General features: G+C 44.6%; 1 pseudogene; it reads left to right on the plus strand.

Annotated features, from left to right (window-relative positions):
* The first annotated feature begins 210 nt into the window (after nucleotides 1-210).
* LOC126428896 (5S ribosomal RNA) lies at nucleotides 211-328 on the plus strand (annotated as a pseudogene).
* Nucleotides 329-8884: the final 8556 nt, after the last annotated feature.

Below are 8884 nucleotides of genomic sequence, written 5' to 3' on the forward strand. Positions count from 1 at the left end.
CCATGATGGAAGAAGCATGGACCTAAAGCCGAAGAGCACTGGTAAAAAGGGCATTCCTGCCCCAGAGAGACCAACTAGTATCAAACACAGGCCGTGATTTGACGAAGAAATTTGTGATAACGTACGTTCGGAAGACAGCACTGTATGATTGTGGGAAAACCGGAACTGAAGAGAATAGAAGTATTTGAGATGTGGTGCTATAGAAGAGAAGGCAACGGCCTTGCCGCAGTGGATACACCGGTTCCCGTGAGATCACCGAAGCTAAGCGCTGTTGGGCGTGGCCGGCACTTGGATGGGTGACCAATCTAGCCGCCATGCGCTGTTGCCTCGTGATGCCAACTGAGGAGCTACTCGACCGAATAGTAGCGGCTTCGGTCAAGAATGCCATCATAACGACCGGGAGAGTGGTGTGCTGACCCCACGCCCCTCCTATCCGCATCCTCCTCGGAGGATGACCCGACGGTCGGACGGTCCCGGTAGGCCACTCGTGGCCTGGAGACGGAGAGTGCTATAGAAGAATGTTGAAAATTAGGTCGAATGTTAAGGTGAGGAATGAGGAGGTTCTGCAGAGAATCGGAGACGAAAAGAATATGTGGAAAACACTGACAAGGAGAACGAATTATAGGACATATGTTAAGACATCGGAGAATAACTTCTATGGTACTAGAGTGACCTGGAGAGGGTAAAAACTGTAAAGGAATGCAAAGAGTGGCGTGCATCCAGCCATCCAGCAAATAACTGAGGAAGTAGGTTGAAAGAGCACTCTGAAATGAAGAAGTTGGCATAATAGAATAATTCGTTGTGTGACGCTTTAGATCAGTCAGATCACTAATGACGCAAAAACAAGAAAGTGGAGAGACAGAGGTAGACAAGCTAAGCCCACTGACCTGTTGGTGAGACAGGAATCGCTCTACAAATAACAAATCGCCAGCCTTATTAACCAAATTGGGATACCAGTACACAGTAGTCTGAAATACGGATGCATGTTTGTGATAGAGTAGATAACGGCGTCTATTTTACTTTCAGTTACTCTGGACAGCAGGGGTCGGCAGTAGGTGAGGCTGCAGTGTGGCCCGGCTGATGGCCTGCAGGATTAAAGAAGATTCCGGCCCGCCAAGTTGGCCCGGGTGCATTAGCCGCCCCGCTAATGGCGGACGCCTGTAGCCAGCTAACGCTGTTAGCTCCGAACCGTCCCAAGAATCGCTGCTGGCCTCCCGGGAACTCAACGGTAAGCGGAGAACCGAGTATGCTGCTCGTGGCGCTTTATCTACTCCATTTAAAATATGATTCTCCATATTTCCACCTGTTTTACATGCTTCTGCATCTCATCCTAACTTGATAAAAATCCATGATAACACCCGTCATCCATTTCAGTTTGTCAGCTGACGCTCAAATTCGGATGTTAGTAGTGGAAGAAAACTTCACCACCATTTTTCGGCTGGCTAGATGTGAGACCACGCGTGCGATTCAGTGTCTCTAAACCGCGAGTCTCTGTACAGCGAAGTGACAAAGGCGTGAGACAGCCATATGAACATATTCAGATGGTGGGAGTATCGCGTACTCACTGTATAAAGTTCAGTACATTGGCCAAGCTGCCATTTGTACTCAGGTTGTAAGTAGGCTGTTTAGGTTTTTATGTTGGTAACGCCACATAGCGCTCTATATGAAAACCGCTGACTGTGCTGTGTGAAGTCTGATTTGTCAGCTGACGCTCAAATTCGGATGTTAGTAGTGGAAGAAAACTTCACCACCATTTTTCGGCTGGCTAGATGTGAGACCATGCGTGCGATTCAGTGTCTCTAAAACGCGAGTCTCTGTACAGCGAAGTGACAAAGGCGTGAGACAGCCATGTGAACATATTCAGATGGTGGGAGTATCGCGTACTCACTGTATAAAAGCTCAGTACATTGGCCAAGCTGCCATTTGTACTCAAGTTGGAAGTAGGCTGTTTAGGTTTTTATGTTGGTAACGCCACATAGCGCTCTATATGAAAATCGCTGACTGTGCTGTGTGAAGTCTGTGGCTGGTTTTCATAGTTGGAATATTTGCTATTGTAGTGTTGGGCAGTTGGATGTGAACAGCGCGTAGCGTTGCGCAGTTGGAGGTGAGCCGCCAGCAGTGGTGGATGTGAGGAGAGAGATGGCAGAATTTTAAGAGCGGACGATCTGGACGTGTGTCCGCCAGAAAGAGTAAATTTGTAATACTGGATATCATGAACTGATATATATATTATGACTTTTGAACATTATTAAGGTAAATACGTTGTTTGTTCTCTATCGAAATCTTTCATTTGCTGACTATGCCTATCAGTAGTTAGTGCCTTCAGTAGTTAGAATCTTTTATTTAGCTGGCAGTAGTGGCGCTCGCTGTATTGCAGTAGTTCGAGTAACAAAGATTTTTGTGAGGTAAGTGATTGATGAAAGGTATAGGTTATTGTTAGTCAGGGCCATTCTTTTGTACGGATTTTTGAAAGTCAGATTGCGTTGTGCTAAAAATTTTGTGTGTCAGTTTAGTGTTGATCAGAATAAGTAAAGAGAGAAATGTCTGAGTACGTTCAGTTCTGCTCAGCTCTTTGAAAATCAAATAACGTAAGAGGATTTCCAGCACTAAAATGGCTCTGAGCACTATGGGACTCAACGGCTGTGGTCATCAGTCCCCTAGAACTTAGAACTACTTAAACCTACCTAACCTAAGGACATCACACACATCCATGCCCGAGGCAGGATTCAAACCTGCGACCGTAGCAGCAGCTCGGCTCCGGACTGGAGCGCTTAGAACCGCACGGCCACCGCGGCCGGCATTTCCAGCACTATCAGTTTTAAATTTTTCTAAGGGGACGTTTCAGAGTGACTCATGTGAAAAGGTTTCCAACGTTACTTTGGTCGCACGACGACAGTTAGTACACTGAACGCTGAATAGTAGCGGGAAATGGACACATGGGACATACATTTCGGAAATCGTGAGGGAATTCAATATTACGAGATGCACAGTGTCAAGAGTGCGCAATTTCAGGGGTTATCTAGAACTAAGGACAACGCAGCGGTCGACAGCCTTCACTTAACGACCGAGGGCAGCGGCATTTGTGTAGGGTTGTTAGTGCTAACTGACAAGCAACACTGTGAAATCAATGTGGGACTACATCGAACGTCTCCGTTAAAACAGTGCGGCGGAACGTGGTGTTAATGGGCTGCGGCAGCAGACGGCCGACGCGAGTGCCTTTGCTGGCAGCACGACATCGTCTGCAGCGTCTCTCCTGGGCTCGTGACTATCGATTGGACCCAAGACGACTGGAAACCGTGGCGTGGTCAGATGAATCCCGATTCAAATCGGTAAAGGCTGATGGTAACTTTAGAGTGTGGTGCAGGAGCCACGAAGTCATAGCCCCAAGTTGTCAACAAGGCACTGTGCGTCCTGGTGACGGCTGCATAATGTTGTGCGCTGTGTTTACATGGTAGCAACCGACCCCTTGGTCCAACTGAACCTATCAGTTGTCCCTAGAGATCATTTTTTTCGGTTGCATTTCATTTTCACGAGTGGTGATAACAGGGTTGCCCTTTGTTGTTAACGGAGGAAATTGACTGTTATCTTCAAGGCGGACATCATCTTGGCCCGCTGCGTTAACATCCTCAACCAGTTGATCGGGACTATTCTTTGATAACAGGTCATTTAAGTTATGTTTCTGACGCTGTATCAGATTACTTTTCAGAACAAAATTTCGCCGCGGGCATGTCTGTCTGAAGTGGCCGATTTCGTTACATATACGACCTGTAGCTTCCTGACCTGTATAAAAGACTTGTGCCTTGTACCCATAAACAGTTATGAGAGACAGAATATTTGTCTTAACATCCACCTCTACACGACGGAGCCCGTTGAAACATTGCAGTTTAAAGCGAGGCGACCATCTTTTATTTGAAATTGGTTGAACGTCCCCGTAGTTTGAAAGAGCTTCCTTCATCTTATCATTTTCAGTTTAAATGGAAAGATTCAAGACACGAACGGTTTTGTAAGCAATGTCAGCTCTGTAGATGGAAACCTTACTTTTATAACCAGTTCTACGCACAAAATCTACTTCATAGCCCCACTTTCGTAACACTTTATCAACAGTCGCAGTACTGAATAACTTGACAAAAACACTGTAATTTTCCTGATCGAGTTGCCAGGTATGGACGGTTTCGGAATTGAGACCAATTACCTGTGTAATCCAGTCATCTATTTCCAGGGATGTCGGCTGAACGGGACAGGATTCCCTGTAAAAAGCAAATACCAGAGTATTCTGCCGGAGGTTTGTAGCCATTGTTAATCCAGCGACGAAATGGCGGTGAAATAACATAAATTCCAATTAGCAGCAGCACGACTAGAAGGAGCTGTGAGATCACAAGGAATATGAACGAACACTGAGATTAACGGACGGACAGCACTCGGCGAAACACAAGTACAGCAATGTAAACACAGAAGTGCAGAGCATCAGTAAACAACGCCCACTCGCTAGCACGGCTGAAACGGAACAGTGAATGGCAGACGCTCTATCCATCTGTTCTGAGCTACCCAAGCACGACTCACGCCCCGTCCTCACAGCTTTACTTCTGCCAGTACCTCGTCTCCTATCTTCTAAACTTCACAGAAGCTCTCCTGCGAAACTTGCAGAACTAGTACTCCTGGAAGAAAGGATATTGCGGAGACATGGCTTAGCCACAGCCTGGAGCATGTTTCCGGAATGAAATCTTCACTCTGCAGCGGAGTGTGTGCTGATATGATACTTCTTGGCAGATTAAAACTGTGTGTGGCACCGAGACTCGAACTCGGGATCTTTGCCTTGCGCGTTCAAGAGCTCTACCATCTGAGCGAAGCAAACGTTCCACGTTCGAGTCTCATTCCGGCACACGAAGTTTCATACCAGCGCACACTTGGCTGCAGAGTGAAAATTTCATTCTGGAAACATCCTCCAGGCTGTCGCAAAGCCATGTCTCCGCAATATCCTTCCTTTCAGCACTGCAGTTATGCAAGTTTCGCAGGAGAGCTTCCGTGAAGTTTGGAAGGTAGGAGACGAGGTACTGGCGGGAGCGAAACTGTGAGGCGGGTCGGCACACAGTTTTACTATGACAGGAAGCTGCTGCAGTGATTGTTCCTTCGGATGTGCATGCATGTTCGAAGGAACTTTGCATCGTATTTCTGAACAACATAGGCACCGCAATATCGTATTTATGCGCCGGCACCGGGCAAGCGACTACCAATGCAAATGTCTCCCCTATACAGGAGTATACATAATGAATAGACGATTGCGGGTTGTAGACACATAGCTGACGAGATGTGGATGTTTGGGTTTGGTTCTGAGTCGGGATCGGATAGCCTTTACGGTAAGGCGGCCGTTCGCGACGTGCGGAAAATCCAGGGTCGAGTCACAGTCCGGCGCAAATTTTCATTATCGTAATTCCATTATACAGTTAATGATTGTCCACGTTCGCAGATGCGAATACATGCAGTAGGGTTAATATAGAAATAAACTGATGCGTTTAATCATTTCCATACACGACGAGTATGTTATATGTTAAATAATATATCGACATTAGATTACACCCAGCCGAAGTGGCAAAAAGGTTCTAGGCGCCTCAGTCTGGAACCGCGCTACCACTACGGTCGAAAGTTCGAATCCTTCCTCTGGGATGGATGTGTGTGATGGTCTTAGGGTAGTTAGGTTTAAGTAGTTCTAAGTTCTAGTGGACTGATGATCTCGGCAGTTAAGTCCCATAGTGCTCAGAGCCATTCGAACCATTTTTTTATTTTTTTTGTAATAGTCCAGATGTCCATAAATACCGGAAACATTGAATCGACTGATGCAAAAATAGTTTTAACGTCATATACAACATTATCAGACAATCACCGTCATATACGTGAAGCGCACGAGCACGAGTCAGCGAGTTAGTTAATTCTTTTTTTGAGTCATCAGTCTTCTGACTGGTCTGATGTGGCCCGACACGAATCATGAATTCCCCTTTTGTGCAAACTCTCCATCTGAGAGGAGCACTTGCAACCTACGTCCGCAGTTATTTGTTGGATGTATTCCAATCTCTGTTTCCATCTACAGCTTTTACCCTCTAAAAATCCCTCTAGTATTCTAGTATGTTGGACGTTATTCCGTAGTGTCTTAAAGGGTGTCCTACCGTTTTTCTCTCTTTCTTGTTGGTTTTTTTCATACATTCCTTCCTCGCCGATTCTGCGAAGAATCTCCATATACCTTAACTTCAGTCCACCCAATTTTCAACAATTTACAACATCTTAAATGCCTCGATTCTCTTCTGTTCCGGTTTTCCAACAGTCCATGTTTCACTACCATAAACCTCTCAGCTCAAGATTTAAAAAAAATTCTCAGATACTTATTCCTCAAAATTAGACCTATATTTGGTACCAGTAGACTTCTGTTGGCCAGGAATATCCTTTTTGCCAGTCCTCCTTGCTTCGACCATCTTGGTTTATTTTTCTGTCTAGGTAGCGGAATACCTTAACTTGATCTACTTCGTGATCACCAATCCTGACGTTAAATATCTATCTTTTCTCATTATTGCTATACCTCATCTTTCTTCAGTTTACCCTCAACCGATAGTCTGTACTCATTACACTGTTCATTCCATTCAGCAAATCCCGTAAATCATCTTCACTTTCACTCAGCATATCAATGTCATCAGCAAATCTTATCATTGATCTCCTTTCACCTTGCATTTTAATTCCACTCTTGAACCTTTCTTTTTGTTTCCGTCATTTCTTCTGTGTATAGATTGAACATTGGATATACACATACGCTGTTGGATATTAATAGTTATGTGCAAGTTGGACATGTGTTAAGGCGTAAGTGATTAATTTCGGCGATATTAAAGGGAGCCGTAGAGGGGGAAAATGTAAGGGATGGGAGATGGCAGTATGTACAGAAAATAATTGGAAACGTTAAGTATATATGCTATACTGAGACAAAGTGGTCATCACGGGTGACGAAATTTTTGCAGGACCTATCGATTAGTCAGAAATCTGAAAAAAATGGAAATGTTCTACTAGGCCTGTGTCCATAAAATATCGAAAATTCACTATGCACGAGAGATTCGTTTTATTATTGGTTATTGGCCGGGTTAGATGATAGTAAATATCTATTAGCGTCGGAATAACGCACCACTGAAACGTAAGTAAAAGATCACTTGCATTAACAACACGAAATCTTCCACATCATTACCAACGAATGACATCCTCGTAAAGTGAGGCATCAGCAGCTACAACCGAAACGGACGGTTGGTCATACGAGTATAACAGACAGGGCGCAAAACTGCGATGCTGAGAACTTGTTTAAACTGTTACTGTTCACGAGCAGAATTAGGATTGACTGCTAGAGAACTGTCATGTGGGTGTCACGATATATACGGGTAACGTAAGGAGGTGTATGTTGTTAGAGAAAGTAGTCTTATAAAATTCGAACGATGTCACCGAGTATTTAAACTTCATGGTATTGCTAATGAAATTCCCCGGAAAGTAACTATGGTATTATACAGCATGAGTCACTGACTATTGGTTCAAAATGGTTCAAATGGCTCTGAGCACTATGGGACTCCACTGCTGAGGTCATTAGTCCCCTAGAACTTAGAACTAGTTAAACCTAACTAACCTAAGGACATCACAAACATCCATGCCCGAGGCAGGATTCGAACCTGCGACCGTAGCGGTCTTGCGGTTCCAGACTGCAGCGCCTTTAACCGCACGGCCACTTCGGCCGGTACACTGACTATTGCCAGCAAGAATAACTCCGAAAGTATGATAGGAACTGAAACGTTTGTGGGAGAAAAGTTGCATTGGGTAACAGGGGCCACGTTGGTTTTTTTTTCCTAGGTGGGGTAGCTTCAAAAATATGAAAGTCAACTTTGTTTCTTTCTTAAATGGGATGCTGTAGTTTGGTGCTTATTTTCTGAGAGCGGCTATCGAGACGAATCCAGTGATGTGTAACAGTAAGGTCTTTGAAGATAAACGAGGATCACAAAGGTGGCATGAAAGTCCATTTACAGAAGGTGTTCCAAGTGATGACCGTTGGTATCAATGCAGTGTTGCAATCTTCTTATCATGCATTGAGATTCCTTATCACATCGGCACTTACCGAAGAACATGCTCTGACAATTGTCTTCAGCTGTACTTGGAACGTCTTTATAAAGAATGTCCTTTAGGAATCCCTAGAAGAAAAAATCTAGAGACGTCAAGTCTGGCGAACGAACCGGCCACGACACATCTCCTCCGCGTCCAATCCAACAATTTGGGTATTTTGTCTGCAACTCATTTCTAGCCATCAGCGAAAAATGTGGCGGGCACCCATCGTGTTGATACCAGATTCTGTTCCTTGTTCCTGAAGGTGTTTTTTCCAATAACAAACCTAATGTTTCTTGCTGGAATGTGGTGTACTTCCTACGAGTAAGATTTCCTGCGATGAAATAGGGGCCTATAATTCTCTCCTCCAGTATCCCACACCATACATTCACCGACCGCGGTTTTTGGTGTGGAACGTGTCGCAGCCAACATGGATTTTCAGTTGCCCAATAATACATGTTATGCAAATTAACATTTCCATGGTTCGTGAATGTAGCCTCATCAGTAAATAAAATCAGAATAATAAATGTGTCATCCCTTTGAATCTGAAGTTGAGCCCATCGCAGAATTCAATGCGACGCATACAATCCGTACCAGTTAATTCTTGATGGAGACTGATATGGCAAGGAAGATATTTATGGCGATGCATAACACGAAAAACACTACTCTGGCTCATGCCAGATTACTTTGCGATTTGACGTGAACTAACAAAAGGATCTAGAACCACAGTGGCAAGAGTACCGGTTTCCGTTTCCTCGTTAGTAACTTTTCTTTG

The sequence above is a fragment of the Schistocerca serialis genome, chromosome 1 (assembly GCF_023864345.2).
Source record: "Schistocerca serialis cubense isolate TAMUIC-IGC-003099 chromosome 1, iqSchSeri2.2, whole genome shotgun sequence".
NCBI classification, from domain to species: domain Eukaryota; kingdom Metazoa; phylum Arthropoda; class Insecta; order Orthoptera; family Acrididae; genus Schistocerca; species Schistocerca serialis.